At 48.0% G+C, this 22,893-nt stretch overlaps 1 protein-coding gene across 2 annotated transcripts in view; it reads right to left on the reverse strand.

The window, feature by feature from the left end:
* The window catches only part of TSKU (tsukushi, small leucine rich proteoglycan), a 34,991-nt gene extending 18,965 nt beyond the window's left edge, over positions 1 to 16,026 (reverse strand). Inside the window, exon 1 of one of the 2 annotated variants that reach the window (XM_081910023.1) lies at positions 15,641 to 16,026. The gene's annotated coding sequence lies outside the window, so the exon portion shown is untranslated. Of the gene's footprint in view, positions 1 to 15,410; positions 15,537 to 15,640 lie in introns of those variants that run through there. The other variant, XM_081910024.1, reaches the window with a different exon arrangement.
* Between the last annotated feature and the right edge of the window lie 6,867 nt (positions 16,027 to 22,893).

Below are 22,893 nucleotides of genomic sequence, written 5' to 3' on the forward strand. Positions count from 1 at the left end.
CTAACCCAGAAATAGTACCTCAGGTTAAGAACTTTGCTTCAGGATGAGAACAGAAATCGTGCGGTGGCGATGGCAGTGGGAGGCCCCATTAGCTAAAGTGGTACCTCAGGTTAAGAACAGTTTCAGGTTAAGAAAGGACCTCCAGAACGAATTAAGTTCTTAACCCGAGGTACCACCGTATGCCGAAATGGCTGAATTAACAAGTAGAATTCAAGACCACGCGAAGGATGTTTTTAAGAAAGAACAGGGGAAATTGGTGGAATATATGGAAAATCATTGTAAACGACTAGAAGCATTAGCAGGATCAGACTACAGTGGTACCTGGTAACTTAATTCGTTCTGGAGGTCCATTCTTAATTCTGTATTAATTGTAGTTTCCAGGTCACCTTCAAAGGTAGCCTGACATAGAGCGCATTGCAGTAGTCCAAGCGAGAGATAACCAGAGCATGCACCACTCTGGCGAGACAGTCCGCGGGCAGGTAGGGTCTCAGCCTGCGTACCAGATGGAGCTGGTAAACAGCTGCCCTGGACACAGAATTGACCTGCCCCTCCATGGATAGCTGTGAGTCCAGAATGACATCCAGGCTGCACACCTGGTCCTTCAGGCACACAGTTACCCCATTCAGGACCAGGGAGTCTTCCACACCCGCCCGCCTCCTGTCCCCCCAAAACAGTACTTCTGTCTTGTCAGGATTCAACCTCAATCTGTTAGCCGCCATCCATCCTCCAACCGCCTCCAGACACTCACACAGGACCTTCACCACCTTCACTGGTTCTGATTTAAAAGAGAGGTAGAGCTGGGTGTCATCTGCATACTGATGAACACCCAGTCCAACCCCCCTGATGATCTTTCCCAGCAGCTGCATGTAGATGTTGAAAAGCATGGGGGAGAGGACGGAACCCTGAGGCACCCCACAAGTGAGAGCCCTGGGGTCTGAACACTCATCCCCCCCACCACTTTCTGGACACGGCCCAGGAGGAAGGAACGGAACCACTGTATAACAGTGCCCCCAGCTCCCAGCCCCTTGGGAATTTATCTCCCACCGACTATATGCAACTGGCGGAGATGACTGGCAGAATTCAAGACCTGGGAGAAGAAAGGACCGAAGAAGATTGGAAGAAATTTAAGATTTACCTACAGAAATATTGTGATTTAGTGGAATGTTAAGAAGGATGCTTGATTATAAACAATTGGCCATCACTAAACTGGATTAGAATTTGATGATAAGTGAGATTAAGAGAAACAAAATCTGTAGGAGAACTATTATATTGTACTTAAATGAGTGGTTATAAAATTGCAAATAAGATGATAATTTGCTTGAAAAAACTTATTAATGATGTAAGTGGGAGCGGGAGACGTGAGGAAGTCTAAAGATGTTATGAAATTTTGTAAAAACAAAGCAATGCTGTTTATTATTTTTGTATTTCTTCTATTAAAAACTCCAATAAATATTTATATATATATAAAAAAAGGAATTTATCTCCCACCTTCCCTCCGAGGTTGTCCCCTCCCCATTCTCTCCTGAAAACAACCCTGTGAGGTAGGCTAGGCTGAGAGTGATTGGCTGGACCAAGCTTACCCAACCAAGTTCCTGGCTGAGTGGAGATTTGAACCCAGGTCTCCCAGATCACAGGAGTGGGATAGAAAGACGGCACTCCATCAACTTTTCCAGACCATTCAAGCCGCTCCTGCAGCCTCCCGGTTTCTGACATGAGGGGCGTACCATCGCAGCAGAGCTCAGAGACAAAATGTTCCAAGATAAAATAAGCTGGCCTCAGGGACAATCAGGAGTCTGCTTTGCAATTTACGCACAGCTCTAACCGATTAATCAGGTTAATTAAACTGAGGAAATGTCTCTATTTCTGGGATGCATTTTTTGTTTATTTGGAGTGCAGGCTGGGACTGCTGGGCAGGTTTAGCCAGGAGAAAAGGAAACCATCTTGAAATATGGGAAGGTCTCTCCCCGTGGAAGATGGAGCAAGCTTGCTTTCTGCTTCTCCAGAGGGCAGGATCCGAACCAATGGATTCAGGCGACAAGGATTCTGACTAAATATTAGGAAGAATGTTCAGAGGGGAGGACCTGTTCAACAGTGGATTTACTCCTCCCATACCTTAATCAACTTAAGAGTTACCGTATTTTTCGCTCCATAAAGTGCACCGGACCATAACGCGCACCTAGTTTTTAAGGGGGGGGGGGAATCAAGAAAAAAAATCTTGCTCACTAAACCCTGTGGCCTCCTCAGCTTCTGACACCCCCAGTCTTCTCCCTCTGACCTCTCATCGTTGTCCCACCTCCGGCCTCTGAACCTTCTTCCCTTGGGGGTCCCTAAGCTGGTTCCTCCCACCATTCTTCTGCGTCCAACCAATGGTGTAGCATGGGGTGGGGGGGTCCATGGGGGTGGTTGCTCCGGGCGCAAAATTCAAAGGGATGCAAAATTTCAACACCTGGTGCTGCCTCAACATAGCTGCATGCTTCCACAGAAAATGGCTTCTCCATGCAAATCGGGAAATGACCTCTCCGGAAAATGGAACAACTTTTCTTATCTCTGTGACTGAGATCTCCCAGGTGACATGGATTCCATTAGGCCATTAGGCCCTCCAGATGTTTTTGGGACTACAACTCCCATCATCCCTAGCTAACAGGACCAGTGGTCAGGGATGATGGGAATTGTAGTCCCCAAACAGCTGAAGGGCCAAGTTTGGCCGTGCCTGCATTAGGCTGTCGAATGTGCGTGTGTATTCCTAGCATTTACCTTCCACCCACCCCTTCTGTGCAGCCATGGGCTCTGGCAACCCACGCTACACCACTGCTTCCAACCAGCCCACAAGACTGGGCAAGAATGCCTCGAGTTGTGCTCAAGCCCTCGCCTGCGGCTGTTGCATCACAGGGCATTGCTAACAAGAGGCAATTTTGCAGGGATGCTTGCTCACCGCAAATGATCTTAACAACGTGAAACCGTTGAGAAGCCTCAACGGTTCAGAGGGCAGGGTTTCCAAACGGCCGTTTGAGATGCTGCAAGATCTACGGGTGAGATTCCTGCAGCTGCAAGGCGTCCCCATTGGGGATCTGCTGTGCCGCTTTGCAAACCAATCTGACACGGATGCCTTCAGCCCACAGACATCGTTCCAGAGCCTGTCCGTGCCCAAAACTGAACTGCCTGCCCTGACCACGGCTGGCTGACCACAGGCTAGGTGCCAACCTGCGGGAAAGATTCCTACAGCTACCACCTGCCAAGGCAAGGAAGTGGAACAAGCCAGTCTGTGTCCGGGCAAGATTCCAGAAGCGTTGGTCCACCGTCTCAAAAAGACAAAGGGACTATTGTGGTGCCACGAGGGGCTTGGAGGGGCTGATGAACACACGGGAGTGTGTCTGTGTGCCAAAACATTGGAAACAACGTACGACAGGACAATTGCATGGCTGCCTTGAACATCGCCCGTTGCAAATGTTCCCCAGCACCTGCACGGGTCTTGCACAAATGAGGCTGTGATCAGTGGCATGCGGTGAATTTTTTTGTAAGGGCAGAGGCGCCAGCTTGCGATGGTGATTGGCGGGGGCGGGGCGGGGCCAACGCTGGGACATCCTGACATCACAAGCATGAGCATCACGTCTCCCTCCCTAAGCTGGGAAGCTTCCCGGGCTTTGGGAAGAAGGCAACAGGCTTTAATACTTGAATACTCTAATTTTGAAGGGACGCGGGTGGCGCTGTGGGTTAAACCAGAGCCTAGGACTTGCCGATCAGAAGGTCGGCGGTTCGAATCCCCGCGACGGGGTGAGCTCCCGTTGCTCGGTCCCTGCTCCTGCCAACCTAGCAGTTCGAAAGCACATCAAAGTGCAAGTAGATAAATAGGTACCGCTCCAGCGGGAAGGTAACTGGCGTTTCCATGCGCTGCTCTGGTTCACCATAAGTGGCTTAGTCCTGCTGGCCACATGACCCAGAAGCTGTACGCCGGCTCCCTTGGCCAATAAAGCGAGATGAGTGCCGCAACCCCAGAGTCAGCCACAACTGGACCTAATGATTAGGGGTCCCTTTACCTTTTTACTCTAATTTACTGGGGAAATCGGCTCCCCAAGATATTGGCCAAGGATATTCAGAAGGAATGTGGCCGCTTCAAGAGCCCAGATCCAAGCTCAATCCTTGAATGAGTTATGAATTCAACACTATATCCCAATCTCCCCCAACCTGAGGCCCGGTAGATGTTTTGGACTACAATTCCCATCAGTCCTAGGTATCGCATGCTGGAGGTGTTAGAAACTCAGAAATGCAAGCTAGGTGCGTGAGGGCACATGAAATCTAGGTTGCAGTCGCCACAGCAGAATGTCTTTTCACCAGGGGGTTGGATTAACTCAGGGGTGTCTCCCCGAATGCTACAATTCTATGATCTCAACTCCAGTCGTGCCTCAGAAGTCGAACGGAATCCGTTCCGGAAGTCCGGTCGACTTCCAAAACATTCAGAAACCAAAGCGTAGCTTCCGATAGGCTGCAGGAAGCTCCTGCGGCCAATCGGAAGCCTCACCGGACGTTCGGTTTCCAAAAGAACATTCAAAAACCGGAACAGTTGCTTCTGGGTTTGCGGTGTTCAGGAGCCAAAGCATTTGACTTCCAAGGCGTTCATCAACCAAGGTACAGTGGTACCTTGGGTTGCATATGCTTCAGGTTACAGACTCCACTAACCCAGAAATAGTACCTCAGGTTAAGAACTTTGCTTCAGGATGAGAACAGAAATCGTGCAGCAGTGGCGCGGTGGCAGCAGGAGGCCCCATTAGCCAAAGTGGTGCTTCAGGTTAAGTACAGTTTCAGGTTAAGAACGGACCTCCGGAACAAATTAAGTACTTAACCCGAGGTACCACTGTACAGATGTACCTTGTTTGACTGCAACGTGCTCTTACAACAATCCACTTGTCCGGTTTCAAGGAGGAGAGACAAACTCAGTGGAAATGGAAATGATATTAACTATGGACTAAGGCCGAGGGGTTTCTAAACTGGGGTCGAACCTGGTGCCCAGGAATCTCTGCATTTGGACCTGCGCCAGTAGCAAAATGCGCCCAGCTAATTTCTAACACTGCATCCTGCCTGTGGCTGAGAGTGTGATCCAAAACCACCAGGTTGCCGGGGCGGAGGGAGGCTGCTCTACCAACTATACCATACTGCCCAGCGTATGACTATATGCCACCGGAGAAACAGCAACTTTTGTCTCTGCGGGACTCATTAAAGCTTATCGACAGGAAAGGGCAGACCCTGGCCTTCATTTCAAGCCGTGCACACATCTATTTTAGTCCCAAACAAAGGGTTATTTCAAATGGCCTGCTGAGCCAAATTCTGCCAGCCAGGCACTCTTGCAGTGCAGCCACTCAGCAAAACCACAGAGATAAGACAAATATCAAGCCTTGGCTGTAAGCAGACGAACCAGGAAGGGAACCTCACTTTGCTGAGCAGAACTTACTTCTGAGTAAGCATGTCGCAAGGCTCGGATTGTCAGAGGGCATCACTGCAGTCTGAATTTCATGTTTCCAATCTTATATCCGTGCCTGCCTGCTTTGGGGCGTCTGTGTCCCTGCAAACTGCCCCCCTCCCTGCAAAAAATATAAGTCTTGGTGCTCCAAAATCATTTTGCAGTGGTACCTCGGGTTAAGTACTTAATTCTTTCCAGATGTCTGTTCTTAACCTGAAACTGTTCTTAACCTGAAGCACCACTTTAGCTAATGGGGCCTCCCGCTGCCACCGAGCCGCCGGAGCACGATTTCTGTTCTCATCCTGAAGCAAAGTTCTTAACCCGAGGTACTATTTCTGGGTTAGTGGAGTCTGTAACCTGAAGCGTATGTAACCTGAAGCGTATGTAACTCGAGGTACCACTGCACTTCATCCAAAATCTGGCACAAAATAATGTAATAAAGGGTCTCTTTCTCTGTTCTTTTTTCTCTCTTCCTTTTCTGTACAACCGTGTTTTGTATTTTCTCATAAACGAGTTTGAACTTCATTGTTTAATATGTTAAAAAACTATATATATAAAATTGGGGAGGAATTGACTGAGAGAAAGAACCGGCCAAAAAGTGACACACGGCCAGCCTTCTCTCTGTGGCTTGAAACTCTCAAGAAACTGTGAAGACAAATGTAAAAGGAATACTTGTCTTCAAAAAAGTGTGCGCAGGCCCCTCCTTTGCACAAACGCTCCCTGCTCCTCCTCCTTCCCCAGGAGGGCCAGTGGAGGAGGAAAGCCAAAGGAACCAGCTAAGGGAGAGAGGGAAAAGTCCCACGCCTCATAGAAAAACTGCTTGCGTTCAGTGGCACGGAAGGGAGATGGAATCAGGAGTTCGGGAGAAGAAGTCTGCAGATGGATCGGGCAACGTCTCATCTACTCCAGCCTCCTGTCCTGTTCCTGGCCAAGCAGATGATTGCAGCAAACCTGCAAGAAGGATTCAAGCACAAAGGCATTCTCTCCTCCTCCTGAGGTTTCCAGTAGCTGGCGTTCGGAAGCACTGCTGCCTGTCGCCGATGCACCTTTTAAATAAAACGCAGGCCACTTTTGTAATGACATGCTTTCCGAGTTCTCCAGAGGCTGCTTTGTGAATCCTCATCCAGATCAAGGGAAGTACAGTGGTACCTCGGGTTACATGCGCTTCAGGTTAGAGACTCCGCTAACCCAGAAATATTACCTCGGCTTAAGAACTTTGCTTCAGGATGAGAACAGAAATTGCATAGTGGCGGCAGCAGGAGGCCCCATTAGCTAAAGTGGTGCTTCAGGTTAAGAACAGTTTCAGGTTAAGAATGGACCTCCAGAACGAATTAAGTACGTAACCAGAGGTACCGCTGTACAGTGGTACCTCCGGTTTTGAACGGGATCCGTTCCGGAGGTCCAGCCGTATCCTGAAGTTTTCGCAACCGGAGCACTGCTTCTGCGCATGCGCGAGCAGTGAAACACTTCTGGGTTTGCCACTTATAAAAGCCATATCCATCTTCTCCAAAGATTCCATCAACGGTGTCTCCAAAATTTTTTACACATCACCTGGGAAGACAGCCGAACTAATGCCAGTGTACTGGGAGAAGCAAAGATCACCAGTGTTGAAGCAGTGATTCTTCAAAATCAACTTCGTTGGACTGGTCATGTTGTGCGGATGCCTGATTATCGTCTTCCAAAGCAACTGCTCTATTCCGAACTTAAAAATGGAAAGCATAATGCTGGTGGTCAACAAAACTATCTCAAGGCAAATCCGAAAAAATGTAGTATAAACATTGCCAACTGGGAAACACTGGCCTGCAAGCGCTCCAATTGGAGAACAGCCTTTACCAAAGGTGTCACGGGTTTTGAAGACACTCGAACTCAGGACAAAAGGGAGAAATGAGCTAAGAGGAAGGTATGCTTGGTTAAACCCTCACCATGATCAACTCCTGCCGTAAACCTATGTCCCCACTGTGGAAGGACGTGTGGATCCAGAATTGGCCTCCACAGCCACTTACAGACTCACTGTTAAAACCGTGCTCATGGAAGACAATCTTACTCGGCTATGAGTGATCACCAAAGAGAGAAGACTGCCACTGTCGTGCTTTCTATCATTTTAAAGTGCTATTTGACATTTAAATTTGGTTTTCTTTTCCTTTCCTTTTCTCCTTTGCAAGCCGCTTTGATTGCAATAGCAAAAAACCGCTAACAGAAATCACCTTGTGCAACCACACTCAGAAGACGCTAAAAAGTTCAGATGGTGTCAGTTGGAAACGGCCGAGCTGGAAAAAGTTCAGAAATGGCAATCCAAAAATGATCAAGCTACAATTCTCCCTTTTTAAGTTGGGGGGAAGGAGGGTAAGATGGGGGAACCGTGACCAGGAGCGTATAAAATTATGGTGCAGAGAAAGCAGAGATTTCTTTCCCTAACAATGGAACTCAGGAACATACAATAATAATAAAAATGAACGTCGGATGATTCAGGCTAGACAGAAAGAAGGAGGGCACAGACTATTGTTAATCTGCAGAATGGGCTTCACGGATAGCCTCCAACTTAGGTGGTTTGAAAAGAGGATGAGACAGACTGGTGGAAGTCAAAGCCTTCCCTGCGGTGGCTGGAACAGGAGGACAGAGACACAGAGATACAGTATACGGAAAGAACAATCTCATTGTCTGGATAGGTCTCACTTCCTGGCTCACACTGAGAGGTTATTTTTAAATGTTCCCAGGGATGGAAAAGAGAGCGGCCTATAGGCACCAACGAGGGTTAGTTAGAAAAAGTAAAGACTTTAATGCAGCTGGAACCGGTAACATTGTTTGTTTGTTGCGAGCACAAAAATGACTAAATGTAGCGGCAGGGAGAAGAGCTCCTTCTGCAACACAGTTATTTACAGTGGTACCTTGGTTCTCAAATGCCTTGGTACTCAAACAACTTGGAACCCGAACGCTGCAAACCTAGAAGTAAGTGTTCCGGTTTGCAAACTTTTTTCAGAAGCTGAACGTGCTCCGTTTTGAGTGCTACACTTCCGATTTGAGTGTTACGTTGAGATCTGTCTGGTTTTCCTTTTTATTTTGGGTTTTTGTTTTTATGGCTCTTTTTTGTGACTGTGTGGAACCCAGTCCAGCGACTGACTGATTGGTTGTGTGACTGCAGTACATCCTTTATTGCTTCCATTTTGTGGCTCAATGGTCTCGTTAGATAGCAAAATTCATGTCAAATTGCCGTTTTGGGGGTTGTTTTTAAAAGTCTGGAACGGATTAATCCGTTTTGCATTACTTTCTATGGGAAAGCGCGCCTTGGTTTTGGAACGCTTTTTGGTTTTGGAACTGACTTCCGGAACGGATTAAGTTTGAGAACCAAGGTAACACTGTGGTGCAATTTTTCTAAAACTCCCCTCAAAGAATTCTTTAAGGGCTGCTGGGACCTCTTAACCCTGAGAGAACTAATTGACATTGCCCAGAACTCTTCGAGGGAAAGAATGTGCATTAAAGGTATGCACAGCCTGTTTTCGGTTTCTGAATCAGCAGAATAAGGCTTCCGTCTGTTTATTTTTTTTTAAATACCCCCCCCCCCAAAAAAAAAACCCCAAACGCACAATGGTTCAGAGTCGATTCATCTGTCTCGGATTTCCTTTTGACTAAGGCATGACTAATAAACCTTTCCTCATTTTCTTGCCCGGTTGCAAAGTTCACCGGAGGTTTTCTTTAAATATGACAATTTTTTTTTCTCTTGCAGAGGCATGAATTCTGTCCATGCTGGAAATCTAGGCCTTGACTCGCCTACATGCATAGGATCACAGAACTGTAGAGTTGCTGGGTACCACTGAGGGGCAGATCTAGTGCAACTCCTTGCAAGAGGATCGCAGGGGGCACTCCTATTACCGTATTTTTCGCTCCATAGGGCGCACCGGACCATAGGGCGCACCTAGTTTTTAGGGGGGGGAATAAAGAAAAAAATTAATTCCCCCCCCCAGCCCCAAAGAGCAAAGAAGCCAAGACAGTGAGCGGGATCCATCCCACTGGCTGTCTTGGCTTCCTCTTTAGCCACATGCAACCTCTCCAGCCAGGAAAGGCTGTACGTGGCTTTGGCAGAAGCCAAGACAGCGAGCGGGATGGATCCCGCTTGCTGTCTTGGCTTTGTTTTTAGCCATGGGGCTGGGGCGGGGGAAGCCAGAGCTTCCCCAGACCCCAGCCCCCAAAACAGATCCAGGAGCGGCGGCAAGATTGCGCGCAACCTCGCCGCCGCTCCCGGAGCTTGCAGATAGCTGCCTGAAGCCCGGGGAGCGCAGCGGGAGTTGGCACTGTGCTCCCCGGGCTTCAGGCAGCTATCCGCAAGCCTTCAGAGCCCGGCAGGAACTCCCTGGCAGGAGCAGGAGCCCGGCGGGAGCGCTCCAGAGGCTTGCGGATAGCTGCCTGAAGCCTGGAGAGTGAGAGGGGTTGGTGCACACCGACGCCTCTCGCTCTCCAGGCTTCAGAGAAAGCCTGCATTCGCTCCATAGGACGCACACACATTTCTCCATTTTTGGAGGGGGAAAAGTGCGTCCTATAGAGCGAAAAATACGGTAGTACCCATGGGCACAACTTTTCCAGGTCACTTCTTCCCCTGTCTACCGCTGAAGAAACCGGAGCGGCGTCTCATCACTTGCTGCCCACCCGGACACTTGACCAGCTCCCATCATCTGCTACCTCAAAGTGTCTCTAAGTGACTTGCAATACAAAACAAGAAATAGCAACAAATATCACCGTGCGCAGGAACAAGGATAAAACCAGAACCTAAAAAGTGCAAGCGTAAATAGTCACAAAAAGATGTACCCAACTCACGCCACCAAAAGCATGAGAGGCCATACACTTAACCAATAACCCTCCAAGTTGAGGGCAAATAAGTCCTGGGTAAATGAAAACGGCTTTGCCTGGTGCTTGAACATAGGCAATGACTCTGCCAGGTGGGCCTCCCTGGGGAGGATATTTCACAAACAGGGAGCCACCACTGAGAAGGCCCAGCTGGTCCAAACTAGCAGAGCCACCCACCTTGAAGGACATGCCATGCTATTTTCTCACTAGACACCCATGCCTGTTCATCTTCCTTTGCCTGTTTTTATTTTATTATGGACCATAAAGAAGGCTGATCGCTGAAGAATTGATGCTTTTGAATTATGGTGCTGGAGGAGACTCTTGAGAGTCCCATGGACTGCAAGAAGATCAAACCTCTCCATTCTGAAGGAAATCAGCCCTGAGTGCTCACTGGAAGGACAGATCCTGAAGCTGAGGCTCCAAGACTTTGGCCACTTCATGAGAAGAGAAGACTCCCTGGAGAAGACCCTGATGTTGGGAAAGATGGAGGGCACAAGGAGAAGGGGACGACAGAGGACGAGATGGCTGGACAGTGTTCTCGAAGCTACCAGCATGAGTTTGACCAAACTGCGGGAGGCAGTGGAAGACAGGAGTGCCTGGCATGCTCTGGTCCATGGGGTCACGAAGAGTCGGACACGACTAAATGACTAAACAACAACAATGTTCTTATGCTCTTTGTATACTGTGTTAGTTTTATGATGTTAGCCGCCTTGAGCCTGGCTCCGGCTGGGGAGGGTGGGGTACAAATAAATTATTATTATTATTATTATTATTATTATTATTATTATTATTATTACAGTGGTACCTCTGGTTGCGAATGGGATCTGTTCTGGAGGCCCATTTGCAACATGAAAAGAGCGCAACCCGCAGCGGCACATCTGCAAACGCATGGGTTGCAATTCGCCACTTCTGCGCATGCGCATGACGTCATTTTGCACTTCTACACATGCGGCGAAACCCAGAAGTAACCCTTTCCGGTACTTCCGGGTCACCGCGGGAACGTAACCTGAAAAAACGTAACATGAAGCGGACGTAACATGAGGTACGACTGTACAGTCTTACCACAGGTTGAAGTAGCTGCGGGATGAATATTTTCAGGTTGCGCACTGCGGCAACCCAGAAGTAACGTAGCGCGTTACTTCCAGGTTTCGCCGCTCGCGCATGTGCATACAGTCAAAATGAAGCCATGCGAATTGTGACCTGCGCATGTGCAGATGCACGGATGCGGGTTGCGTTCGCTTCAGGATGCGAACAGGGCTCTGGGACGGATCCCATTCGCATCCAGAGGTACCACTGTATTATTATTATTTTTTATTATTCCTCATTCCCCAATGACAATTTCAGATTGTAGATTCCTAGCGAGCAGGGACCCACCTCTCCTAGTCTGGGCCCAATACAGCAAGGCACCACAGGCAGTGAATCAGAGAATCGTAGACTTGGAAGGGACCTTCAGGGATCATCTAGTCCAGCCCCCTGCAATGCAGGAATCTCAGCTGAAGCATCCATGACAGATGGCCATCCAGCCTCTGCTTAAAAACCTCCAAGGAATGTGCCGTGTAAAAAACCCCGAAACAATGATCTCTTCTTACATCAAAGACAGGATATTCTAAAACTCCGAGCGATTCCTGCTTTTTTCTTTGGCGCAGACACTTAAGCATTGCACCCAAACCCAGCCAAGATCTCTATTTTTACGTCCTGGAATTTCAATCCAGACAGGGCAATTGACATGTCTGGGCTTATCTCCCAAGAGCAAACTTTTTAACCTCTCTCAAGCTTTGTGTTCAGAGAAGGGGGTTTCCCCCTCTGTCAATTCAGGAATCCCTTTAATCCTGTCATAACTTACTAGGGAAGTTTTTACAACAAAGGTCCCAGAAGCAGCCTCCTACTCACTTTCGCAACTCTTTTCCCGATAATTTGGCCTGTTTGGGGGATGGGGTGGGGGGAGGAAGGAGAAGGGAGAGAGAGAGAGGAGGGTAAACTGCAAGGTGGAGGGTTGCTGTGGGTGGGTGGGGGGTCATGAAAACAGAGAAGGGGGCAATGTTTGAAAGCAAAGAGTGGGCACTAGAGGCAGGCACCAGAATGCCAGCCGCCGATCATATTACTTGCAGCCACCGTGGCAACAGCTAGCACACTTCCAGGAAGAGGAGAAGCCCAGATCAGAAAGTGGAGAGAGAGAGAGCAAAAGGAAAGGAGCAGTTCAAGTGGTACCTTGATTCTCAGACTTAATCCGTTCCAAAACCAAAAGCGTTCCAAAACCAAGGCGCGCTTTCCCATAGGAAGCAATGCAAAACGGATCGGTCCGTTCCAGACTTTTTAAAACAACCCCTAAAACAGCAATTTGACATGAATTTTACGATCTAACGAGACCACTGATCTGTAAAATGAAAGCGATAAACAATGTGCTGCAGTCACACAATCAATCAATCGATAGCTGGACCGAGTTGTTCCACACAGTCACAAAAACAAAATAAAAAGAGCCGCAAAAACAAAAGCGTAAAATAAATAGCAAAAACAGACAGACGTCACTCAAATTGGAAGTGTGGAACTCAAACTGGAAGCGTAACACTCAAAACGGAGCAAGTTCGTATTCCGGAAAAAGTTCACAAACCGGGACACTTACTTCCGGGTTTGCAGTGTTTGGGTTCCAAGTTGCTTGAGTACCAAGGCGTTTGGGAACCGAGGTACCATTGACTAGCCAATTTCATTTGCCGTGGGAAGGCAGGTTTCCTCACCCAGTTGAATTCCTTTTCAGCCTTGACAGGAGGCGAAACCTCCTCCCTAATGGAGAACAGCCTTTACCAAAGGTGTCATGGGCTTTGAAGACACTCGAACTCAGGACGCAAGGTAGAAATGCGCTAAGAGGGAGGCACGCTTGGCAAATCCACACCGTGATCAACTCCCGCCTGGAAACCAATGTCCCCACTGTGGAAGGACGTGTGGGTCCAGAACTGGCCTCCACAGTCACTTACGGACTCACTGCTAAAACCCGAACTTACTCAGCTACAAGGGATCGCCAAAGAAGAAAGAAATTGGATCACATTGGTACCACCAGATTTCTCCACACGCACAGCTCAGTGAGGCAACAGAAGGGACCCAGCAACTCAGAAACAGTGAACATGCTTGGAGTGCAGAAGGACCCATTTTAGAAACCCAGCATCTTAAGGTAGGGCTGGGAAGGGCAGCTGTCTGAAGCTCAGGAGACCCACTTATGTCTGACTCAGTCGAAGGCGGATTCTTATGAGCTTGTGGTTCTGGAGTACCTGCTTGGCATGCAGAAGGCACCAGGTTAAATCCTGGCACTTACAGGTAGGGATGGGAACTGCCCCATCTGAAACACTGGAGGGAGCTCCTTCCAGACCCGCTTCCAGATGGTTTGCAGAATGAAAGAATCCTAGAGTCGGAAGGGATCTCGAGGGTCAGCCAAACCAACCCCTTGCAATGCGGGGAATATGCAGTTGTCCTGCATGGGAATCAAACCTGCAAGGTTGCCATTGTCAGCACCATGCTCTCACAAACTGAGCTCTCCAGGCTGTTAGTCCGAAACATCTGGAGGGAACCAGGCTAGTGAAAGATGGACAACATGAAACTCAATTCTGCTAATCCTGGAGTGGCAGAGCGGATTGTACAACTGGAATAAAAGCAAAGGTAAAGGGACCCCTGACCATTAGGTCCAGTCGTGTCCGACTCTGGGGTTGTGGCGCTCATCTCGCTTTATTTGCCGAGGGAGCCGGCGTACAGCTTCCGGGTCATGTGGCCAGCATGACTAAGCCACTTCTCTGGCAAACCAGAGCAGCGCACGGAAATGCCGTTTACCTTCCCGCCAGAGCGGTACCTATTTATCTACTTGCACTTTGAGGTGCTTTTGAACTGCTAGGTTGGCAGGAGCTGGGACAGAGCAATGGGAGCTCACCCATCGCAGGGATTCGAACTGCCGACCTTATGATCGGCAAGTCCTAGGCTCTGTGGTTTAACCCACAGCGCCAACCGCGTCCCAACTGGAATAAGGAAGGGCCATTTTCAAATACTTGCTCAAATCATTATTCCCACCCACCCCCCACTTATTTGCTTTTTAAAAAAGGAAACAGAAACACGTGGGGGTTAATGTTCCAGGTGAGCCTGCACCTTGCGCAGAAACGTGCAAGCGGGGAGCATCCAAAAACATGAACTCCGACCTCCAGCGGTACAGTCCATTCCCCATTTCAGAACCGTACCACCTTATTCCACCATCCACGTCTCGATCCCTCGCAGCTACATGACTGAAGTGACCCTGCTGACAAGCAAATGCATTTCGAAATTCTGTTCCTGGTCCGTTCAAATGTGCAAGCCATCGCTGGGTACGTGTAGAGTAGACCAACAGGCCAGTGTGTGTGTATGTACATGCAAACACACATTTTCCCCTTTGTTTTAATGGCCCGTTCTCCACCTTACAATGTTTGACTTGTACACTTTAAATGTCTTAAGTATGTAGCTACCTAAACACCTAAGGAATCAACCCAAAGAAATCCAATGAATTCATTCCACACACTAACACGTGTTAGCGGCATCCAAGGCTAATAAACACACCGGCAAGGCAATTTAATAATAATAATAATAATAGCTTCTTCGCAATGAAATGTTTTAAGCAGTTCCATTTGAAAGCATCCTTTCTTAAGCCAGAACTTTGCAAAAGTCCTGGAAAATAATGAATGCCTTTGATTTCAGGAAGCGAAAACAGACATACACAAACAAACACACACACCTCTCTTCAACAGATCGGCTTCAAGGGCGTCCCTCGGTTTTGATCATCTCACTCCATCGCAGTTTCTCTGGAAACCGACCCTTTAAGTTTCAAAGCACGTGTACGTGTGTGTGTGTGTACGCTTGTTCCACCCCCGGGGACAGAAATGGGTGCTTTAAAAATCCACCCCAAGTATGGATGGATGGATAGGAAACAGACCAGGTATCCAACGTGGTAGTTTAGCATCGAGTAAAAAAATAAAAACATGAATGAATGAAAGGGGGAAAGATGCAGGACATCAGCACGTCTGAATGCGCCCATGATGGAGGAGATGTGGCGAGCCTGCCTTCCCGTCAGGGGAAACGAGCTCCGGGTAAAACACGGCGCAACTTTCATAAAGCTCACCTTTGTCTGCTTTTCTCCAGCTCTTGCAACCTGGAAGGCGTCCCTCCCCGCGCCTGCTCTCCGCAAACGATGCGAATCCAATTCGCATTCGCGCCCGCCCTTTCCCAAGTTCGGGTCGCCGGCAGAGCAAGCCAGCGCCGACCTCCACCCCTTCCCTCACAAAAGAGACTTCCGAAAGAGGCTTGCCAAAAACAGAAAGTTTTGCAAGAAGAGCACAGACGGCCGCTCACCTTCCTGTTTTATAATTTTGGGCTTCGGAGACTTGCAATGGAGGAGAGGTTTCTCTGCTTCCGTCTCCTCCTGGGCAGCCAAGCTCCTCGCCAAGCGGGCTGGGAAGACGCAATTTCAAAAAGAAAAATACAACCCAACCGGCAATGGAGCAAGAAGGGGGAGGGAAGAAAGCAATGGAATCCACAAGGAAAGCAGCTTTCAGAAGTAGCCGAAGCAGCTGCCGCCTCCCCGGCCAGCGCTTTGCAAAATCGCGGCTGCTCCGGCTTGTCTCTTTTTGTGGAAGTCCCCAGCAGGCGAACTGGATCTCTTTTCTCCGCGCACACACACAAAACACACCCCTCTGGGATCAGCCTTTCACCTCTGCTCGATGCAACCCCTCCTCCTCCTCCTCTTCCCCCTTCAATGCACTAATCCCTCCTTCTTTCCCCGCATCTCCTCTTCTCCGGCGGGCGGGCGGGCGCGCGCTCTGTGCTAGCATGTGCCGGCTGCCTCTCCAAAGGCACCAGCTGAACTGCAACGGCGGCGGCGGCTGCAACTCCTCTTTGCCTGCCTTCCCCGGGCGGGGAGCGTCTCCAAAGTGCACAGCTCCGCCCTGCGCGCCCAACCAAGGCGGCCGCCAGCTGGTTTGGAGAGGGCGCGCACTTGGGCTGCTGCTGCTGCGCGCGCGGAGAGAGGCGCACAGGGATCGTCTCTCTGAGTTGGGTGGGCGGCTGCTGTTGCTGTTGTTTAGTCGTTTAGTCGTGTCCGACTCTTCATGACCCCCTGGACCAGAGCAGGCCAGGCACTCCTGTCTTCCACTGCCTCCCGCAGTTTGGTCAAACTCATGCTGGTAGCTTCGAGAACACTGTCCAACCATCCAGTGGCATAGCGTGGGTTATCAGCCCCCGGGGCAAGGCAAGTAATTTGCGCCCCCTAACCCATGGATTTGTGCCCCCTAACCCGTGGATTTCCCTAACCCCCAGATGTTGCGCCCGGTGCGGCCGGCCCCCCCCTGCACCCCCCATGCTATGCCACTGCAACCATCTTTTTTTTAAAAAAAAGATATTTATTGAAGTTTTTAGAAAGAAAAAAAAATACAATGATAATAAACAATGTTGTTTTGTTTTAACAAAATTTCATAACATCCTTGAACTTCCTCACGTCTCCCGCTCCCATTTGCATCATTAATAGATTTTTGTCAAGCAATTTATCATCTTATTTCCAAGTTTATAATCGCTTATTTAAATCCAATAAAATAATTCCCCTACAAATTTGTTTCTCTTAATCTCTCTTATCATCAAATTCTAAACTATTTTAATGATGGCCAATTATTTATAACCAAGCATCCTTCTTAACATTCCATTAAATCACAATATTTCTGTAAATAAGTCTTGAACTTCTTCCAATCTTCTTCAATCCTTTCTTCTCCCAGGTCTCGGATTCTGCCAGTCATCTCCGCCAGTTGCATATAGTCCATCAGTTGCATCTGCCATTCTTCCAGTGTGGGTAGATCTTGGGTTTTCCAGTTCTTGGCGAGTAGTATCCTTGCTGCTGTTCTTGCATACATAAAAAATGTTCTGTCTTTCTTTAACACCTTCTGGTCGACAATGCCCAGAAGAAAGGCCTCTGATTTCTTGGTAAAGGTATACTTAAATACTTTTTTCAACTCATTGTATATCATTTCCCAGAAGGCCTTCACTTTAGGGCAAGTCCACCAGAGGTGGAAGAATGTTCCTTCATTTTCTTTACATTTCCAACATTTGTTATCAGACGAATGGTATATTTTGGCAAGTTTAACCGGGGTCATGTACCATCTGTATATCATTTTCATTACATTTTCTTTCAAAGCATTACATGCAGTAAAGTTCAGCCCAGTGGTCCACAACCTTTCCCAGTCCTCAAACATAATGTTATGCCCGCCACTGCAACCATCTCATCCTCTGTCGTCCCCTTCTCCTTGCGCCCTCCATCTTTCCCAACATCAGGGTCTTTTCCAGGGAATCTTCTCTTCTCATGAGATGGCCAAAGTCTTGGAGCCTCAGCTTCAGGATCTGTCCTTCCAGTGAGCACTCAGGGCTGATTTCCTTCAGAATGGATAGGTTTGATCTTCTTGCAGTCCATGGGACTCTCAAGAGTCTCCTCCAACGCCATAATTCAAAAGCATCAATTCTTTGGCGATCAGCCTTCTTGATGGTCCAGCTCTAGGTGCGTCTTGTGGTCTGGTGCGTCTTATAGAGCGAAAAATACGGTAATTAACTGATGTTCTGCTCCCCCCCCCCAGCAGAAGCCTGTCACCCATCTCCCCCCCCCCATATAAAAGCTTTTGGGGGAGATTTCCCCAAAACAGCTCATCAACTTGTTGGGCCCCCTCCTAACAAAAATCCTGGCTATGCCCGTAAAATGAGGGTGCAACTTTGCAAGGAGAGATAAGTGTCTGTGTCTGTGTGTGTGTGTACTGCAGGCAAGGATAAGGGGGGCAGTCTTTCAAAAGCAGAGGTACAGTGGTATCTCGGGTTAAGAACTTAATTCGTTCCGGAGGTCCGTTCTTAACCTGAAACTGTTCTTAACCTGAAGCACCACTTTAGCTAATGGGGCCTCCCGCTGCCGCTGTGCGATTTCTGTTCTCATCCTGAAGCAAAGTTCTTAACCCGAGGTACTATTTCTGGGTTAGCGGTGTCTGTAACCTGAAGCGTCTGTAACCCGAGGTACCACTGTATCTGGAGGGGTTGGGTTTGTATGTTAGGGACAGGAGGAGGAGGTGGCGAGTGGTTGCGGCGGGGGGGGGGAGGCAGAAAGTTTCAGCAGATGGATGCAGAGAAGGGAACATCTGTTGGGGGGGGAGAGTCTGGGCTCTTTTCCAGGCCCCCCCCCCAGAGTAACAGCTTGGTGGAGGGCAGAGAGAGGTCCTGGGAGATGGGTTGGGATGAGGCGGAACAATTATTCCAGCTTTCTTTCATTTTGGTGATAAATTTGGTGCTGCTTGCTAAGGACTTAGGTTGAGTCAGCCACAAAGTGGGTGGTACTGTGGTGTAAACCACTGGGCTTGCTGATCAGAAGGTTGGCAGTTTGAATCCACCCACTGTGGCTATCCAGGGGTCCTTTATCTTTTTTTTTATCCTGGAAGTGGTGGATTTATACTAAATATTCCTAAACCAGCTAACCTCCGCCCAAGCATAATTTATTCAATGGAGTTTTCAGCCTGGATCTGTACAGTGGTACCTGGGGTTACATACGCTTCAGGTTACAGACTCGGCTAACCCAGAAATAGTGCTTCAGATTAAGAACTTTGCTTCAGGATGAGAACAGAAATCATCCTCCAGCGGCAGCAGCGGGAGGCCCCGTTAGCTAAAGTGGTGCTTCAGGTTAAGAACAGTTTCAGGTTAAGAACGGACCTCCGGAACGAATTAAGTACTTAACCCGAGGTACCACTGTGTAGCAAAAGATCTTTTTTTAAAAAAAATAATATTTATTAAAGTTTTAAGGAGTACAAAAAGAAAAAGTAAAAAACATCATTTTAAACAAAAAACAATACAACACATCCCAATAGGTAAAGAAAAAAGATACAAAAGAAAGAAAAAAAACCAAAAAAACCCAGAGAAATAAAATCCATTAAGCAAAAAACAAAAAACAAAAAATACAGCAAATCTTCCCATTACTTCTCTTTCATTAGCTTATTTCCTTGACCTCCTCACACCTTCCTTTTTTGTATTCTAGATCGATTATCCATTTCAGCAAATCCTTTCCCTCTTTTCAAATTTTAGTCCTGTAATTTATCTTAGTATAATGTAGCTTTACTTTCCCTCCTTTCACCAATTAACAGTCAGTTATTCCCAAATCCTTTATATCATTCCTGCTAAAACCACATAACTTCATCCCAACATCCTTCTAACAGTCATTAATTTTACAATGTTTCTGTAAATAATCTTTAAATTTCTTCCAATCTTCCTCCACCAACTCTTCTCCCTGGTCTTGGATTCTGCCAGTCATTTCCGCCAGTTCCATGTAGTCCATCACCTTCATCTGCCATTCTTCCCGGGTGGGTAGATCTTGTGTCTCCCAATACTTTGCAATAAGTATTCTTGCTGCTGTTGTGGCGTACATAAAGAAAGTTCTGTCCTTCTTTGGCACCAATTGGCCGACCATGCCCAGGAGAAAGGCCTCTGGTTTCTTCAGGAAGGTATATTTAAATACCTTTTTCATTTCATTATAGATCATCTTACTGTGTAGCAAAAGATCAGGCTTCCACTACGTGGATGTGGGTAGACTAGACTCTGACCATGTGCGAAGTGTATCCTGTTGGTGCCCAGTAACAGCTGGGGTTAGGGGCTGCAGGATGGTGCCAGAAAAAAAAATTCTGGGTTAGTTCATGCAAACCAGCCCAGCCAGGTGAGATAAGATCCAAGCCACTGAGAAGCAATAGGGAGCTAGGTATTGGCCATTAAGGCCAACCAGCCATGCCAAAAGCTATCTTTCCCTGCAGCAAAGAGTGGAGGAGACGTCACACAGGAAAGATGTGTCCCTTTTAAGGTTTGGAGAAGGAGAGGGGACATTTAGCCAAAGTTCTTGGGAAGGAGAAAGGAGGGAACTGTCAGGAGTGCGTGCAGGAGCAGGGCCCTGTGACCAGTAGGGCTTCGCAGGACTGGGGCCTTCCTAAGTTTGTTCTGGAGAGGCAAGGTGTGGCCACACAGGTGAGGCCACTTGGTAACTCACAGCACCTGGTGGCAAGAGATATAAGGTCAGCATTTCCCTTCGGCTCTTTGCCACAGCAACACGCTTCCTGCCTTTGGCTTCTTGCTTCCTGATCCTCGGACCTCGGCTCCTTGCTTCTCGACCCTCGGACCCCTGATTTCATGACTCCTTGCTTCTTGATCCTCGTACCCCTGACTTCGTGACTTCTTGCTTCTCGACCCTCGGACCCTTGACTTCGTGACTCCCTGCTTCCTGACCCTCGGACCCCTGGCTTCTGGACTCTCGTTCCTGCCACCCTGCCATCTTGCCCCCGGTCCCGACGTCCTCAGTTGGGACTTCGATCTCCCGTAGACCGGACCGTGACAGGGCCAGAACAGTTGGCATAGGCATTTTCGGGGCAGAACCATCTTGCCAGGCTAGGACAGAGACATGGAAATGGTGTGCAGGATGTCTTGGACTCAGTGGCGTAGCGTGGGTTGTCAGCACCCGGGGCAAGGCAAGTAATTTGCGCCCCCTAACCTGTGGATTTGCACCCCCTAACCTGTGGATTTGCGCCCCCTAACCCTAACCCCCAGATGTTGCGCCCGGTGCGGCCGGCCCCCCCAGCACCCCCCACGCTATGCCGCTGCTTGGACTCCAGTGCTGTGGGGATCAAGGTGTAATACTGCAAACTCTCTTCCTCCACCAAGACCCATGTGTAAAATGAGCAGTCTCCAACGTGCCTGAATTCCCAACTGAAACACGACCCTGGGTTCGAGTCCTACCATCCAGAACAGGAGAAAACAAGCTTGCTCCATCCTCCATGAAACTACCCTTGAGATATTTGAAGATGGCTATCTCCTGTTCTTCCAGGCTAAAGATACCCAGCTGCTTCAACCGTTCCTCATCAGGCTTGGTTTCCAGACCTTTGATCATCTTGGCCGCCCTCCTCTGCACACCTTCCATATCCTATTGTCAGTGTGTTTGTGATATTGGCAGGGACCAAAGTGTTCTGTGAATAGGTAGCATGCAAGGGGCACATCGGCAAGAGTATCGAAGCCTCAGGCAGCAGGCATCTGGAGTCATACTAACAGTTGCACCAGATTTACTAAAGTTTGTTTGTTTCAGTCTCCCCGGGCATCCCTGTAATAAAGTTTGCAGCAGCAAATATTAACACTGCTGTTGCCATTGTTACAAACACATCTGCTCTGCACCCTCGCGTAAGCTGGTTGTGGGTTAGCTGATGCATCAAGAAAGGTCATTACAGAAAATTACATTAGTCAGCCCAGACTATCGCAGATGAACCCACCCTGGTGACTTCACTGAGACGTTTTGTAATCTGAGGCACACCCGACGATGTAAGCTTACATTCCTCCTCCTTGCTGCGTTGGACTAACATGAATTATAACAACAAAACACATTCAGCCATGGCAAAATTGACCTGAATGGTGAAGCCTGAAGGCATTTGCATCCTGGTTCCTCATGAGGGCTAGCTGCTTTTTGGTGTCTCAGAAAACAAGGAGCAACTTCTGAGATTTCCCCGAGCTTCATAGGAAGCTCGCCATCAACAATTGGAGTTTCTGGTAGATTAAGAACAATAACAAAAACACATAGGGTTGGGTTTCATTTTCAGCTGAACTGTTGACAATCCAGAGTCTGTGGTCACCGTCACATTATTCGTTTAAACACAGTGTTTCCCACAAAAAAATCTTGGGATCTGTAGTTTATTAAGAGCGCTAGGAACTGTAGCCCTGTAATAATAAGTGATAATAATAATAAATTTATTATTTATACCCCGCCCATCTGGCTGAGTTTCCCCAGCCACTCTGGGTGGCTCCCAATCGAGTGTTAAAAACAATACAGCATTAAATATTTAAAACGTCCCTAAACAGGGCTGCCTTCAGGTGTCTTTTAAAAATAGGATAGCTGCTTATTTCCATGACATCTGATGGGAGGGCGTTCCACAGGACAGGTGCCACTACCGAGAAGGCCCTGTTCCCAAGATGCACTTTAAATCTGGGGTGCCTGTGACTTGTGAGATAGAAGGTTGGCATCTTTCAGCCTGGGTTATTATGGACTGTCAAGCTGTTTGCCGTGTCTCCGGGGCAAAATGAGGCTTCTTCTGTATTAGGTGTAAGCATGTGAATCTTGTCGCTTTATTCAAGACAAATGGGATGTTTCCAGGTGGGGGCTGCAAAAATGCTGTTCGATATCCTAAACAGTATGTTGGTGACAAGTTGTTTTTACTGGGTTTTCCACTGAAAGAGTAAACTCAGGGAGAAGAGTTGGTGGAAGAAGATTGGAGGAAATTTAAAATTTATTTACAGAAGCATTGTAAAATGTATGAATGCTGATGACATTGAAATAATATGAAGGGGTTCTGGTGACAAGAGAAATTTGAGTTTATAAAATTGGGAGGTAAAATATTTAAGGGTAAAGTAGCAGGATTTGAATTTGCTGAATTAATTGTTAAATTGGGATACAAAAAAGGGAGGCGTGAGGAAGTCAGGAAAATAAGTTAATCAAAGATGAATAATCAGGAAAGAGTGATTTGTGTTTTTCCTTATTCCATTTTTGTGTGTTGATTGATTTTTCTTTTTCCCTT

Source organism: Podarcis melisellensis (assembly GCF_964234715.1).
Source record: "Podarcis melisellensis genome assembly, chromosome: 4".
In the NCBI taxonomy this organism is placed as follows: Eukaryota; Metazoa; Chordata; class Lepidosauria; order Squamata; family Lacertidae; genus Podarcis; species Podarcis melisellensis.